The sequence below is a fragment of the Armigeres subalbatus genome, chromosome 1, assembly GCF_024139115.2.
Source record: "Armigeres subalbatus isolate Guangzhou_Male chromosome 1, GZ_Asu_2, whole genome shotgun sequence".
Lineage (NCBI taxonomy): Eukaryota > Metazoa > Arthropoda > Insecta > Diptera > Culicidae > Armigeres > Armigeres subalbatus.
This window is the reverse complement of record NC_085139.1, coordinates 168162604-168165613: the sequence shown is the minus strand read 5'-3', so window position 1 is coordinate 168165613 and position 3010 is coordinate 168162604.

Genomic DNA, 3010 nt, shown 5'->3' with positions numbered 1-3010 from the left:
ATCGGTAATACTTCGTTCAGTTACATGCTTTTCAGAAACATTTACCACAACGTGGTTTGTTGTCTAAAACTCGGCAGTGTGACCAAGTTGTTTGCAATTGGTACAATTTACCTTGGTACAAAAAGACGCACCGGAAACAACATATTCTCTCGACATATTTTGGGAGAATCGAACCGGCAAACGTCACTTGGCGAAGCCCCTGACTTGAATGCTTTTTTGCCATCTCCCATGGTTGCTGAATGCAATTCCATCACAGTAGAATATCAAGTGAGCTCTTGCTTCTTTAAGCGGCCTTTTCCACCAAGATCATCCTTGCAAGTCAGGCTCCTGCGTTGATCACACCTTCGATTTCGACCTCCCGCGAGGACAACTAAATATTCTACATTGTAGCCTTGTCTTTAGTAATTTCGTTTCGCCACCTGATATAGGGTGCGGTGATTCGTACTTGTTCCTGATCTGATTAAAATCAAGCTTCGTAAAACGACGCGCAAATCTCGCTTAATGCCGAGAAAGTCTAGACTTTCACTTTCTGCAGTAAACAACGAGCCCAGGCAAGCCGCATTTTAATCGTGCGGACATCTTTTGGAGGACTATCGCCCCCATAGTCTCTGCCTCATTCTCACCTCGCAGGTGGAAGGACAATTAATTCTTGTTAACTTAGAACTAATAGCAAATTAGAAAAATATAAAAAACTAATTTAATTTATTATAGTAAATCCCCACTCTGTATCAGAGGGATGGAGATAATAAAACAATGCCTTCCACTTATCTGCGCGCTGCTGCTGTAGGTAGCAGCAGAAACAATAGCCTGCTTTACTAGTCAGAAGCAACTACTTCGCTCGCCGACAGTGATCGCCTTGGATCCTGGTAGGCGCCACACAATGATACTGCACTACCGAACAAAACCCGGATGAGACGCACGTCTGGCTCGTTCGAACTATCGCACGAATGAAAAAACAAGTTTATATAATGCTTCGTTATCAATATCACGCCTTCTACCCAGCTACTTGCTACGGTGCCGTTCTGGATGATCCAACAGACGGGTGGTATAAGAGCCAGACGACTTGTATGGCGACCTTCCACGAGGGCTTGGTCCGAAGTCGCAGTGATCGAAGGACGGAATTCGGTCTGGAAGCGACGACAACCGGGACTTGAACTGTTTACCACGTCAGTCCAAAAGGTCATCAGACGAAGTGGGCTGCAACCTAGTTTGACTTATCGGCAACGTGCCATCCCGGAAGGGACACCAGCAATTGCGAAAGCCGAATGGTTTCGTCGCAAAAATCGTCGAACGAGTAGCAGTAGACGATAATTGTTTTGATTCTCAATCAGCAGCACTATTGAGAAGAATAGCCATTTAACCAATAAAATAGATGCCTTTTTCATTTTGTTGGCACTGCCTGCTGAGTTTCTCATTGGATTTTGGATTTAATTAGCTTAATGTTTTTACTGCATGTGCATCAATTCCGAAAAAGGTATTGTAACCGTTTTCGGTAACACCATCACAATCAACCTTCTTCACCAGCGCTTTGGACCTCAAAACTAGTTTCAATGTTCGCAGGTTAGTCCAGATGTGTATCATTGTGGAAGCCATTATGCATTGTAGATTACTGTGGATTAATAAATTCTAAAATACGAATTGACTGACAAGTATGACAAGTTTTTTTTAATTATTATGGCATAATCTAACATAAGCCACCAATGCCGTCAATTCCATGCAGTTTCTATCAAAGCATTGATTGATGATCATTTAAAGCTATTAAATTACAGTTGTACGGAATATTCAACAAATTCTTGCTCACCTGCCCTTCCTTCGTTTGATATAAAAAATTAAACAGGGAATCGTTGGTGCGTATTCATCCGAAAATCAAACCTAGGTTAATTGATTGGGTAAATGAAATTGGCCCTACATCATCTCTATTGCCTGCATCGTTTCATATATCACTGCAAACCCGAGAGTGTTCCCACAGGAAGTAATAAAACCTAAGCGTCAGGGCGTACAACATATCCAGACTTGTCCCATTTGCACCAGAAGGCAGGTATGCGGAGGGTCGTTTGCCTATCATCACTGTAGCCTGTTCCGCATTGATATGCAAATAATCCTACGTTTTCCTTGTATGTGTTCCTAAAGCGACAACGACTCACAGTGCGACACACAGTACGATTCAGGAGAGAGGCAAAGTTCGATTTTTGCACCTTTCCGTACCACAAAATCTCGAGAATTTCACCTACCTTTAGCATTAACAGCAGAAGTCCGAAAAAAATCTGTTGTGGCTATATTGAAACCGGAACTGATCATTCGTCCATTTCTCTATTCTGCAGTGTTCTCTTTTGTCTTTTGGGTTGGGTGGCGAGCATACCAACGTTCAATTGAAATTCATTGGTTTACACATTCCTTTTTCTGCTTTTTTTGTGTCTTGTCTGTTCACTGTTACAGGGCCGGCCAGAATTAGTCAGCTTCTTTTGTAATTGTTTTGCTCTTGTTGTTTCAAACGATCTAGAGTTTATCTTTGCTTTCCGCGCAACAATCTGGCCTTAAACTTTCATATGTATACTTAAGCCATTTTTTCGCAACAGTTGCATTTGTGAGGACCACAGCTATTGATTGTATGAATTTAAACGATCGGCCCTTGTTTTTGACAGTTATGTAGAAAATGTGATCTGAACCAAAATTTAGCTTACCCTGTTACTTGCTTCATGGAGCTTACATTAAATATCTTGAGAGCTTTAGCGCGTTCTTATACCTCTTAAATTATATCTAGGGAATAGTTGAGTTGTTCACAGCAGATGATGCAGTGAAGCTGTCTCATTGGTAGCCACTGGTAGTCAAATCACAAAATCTTCAACAACTGCAATTTTACTATACCTTTTGGTTCGTTGCCAAAGTTTCCTTCAGAACATGTAAGTAGATTCTTTACATAGTTTTGTTTTCAGCAAAATTCTTTTGTAGTTATATGTACTTTTAACGATTAATACCAAGAGGATCGCAACTTACGGGAGACCTTACAAAT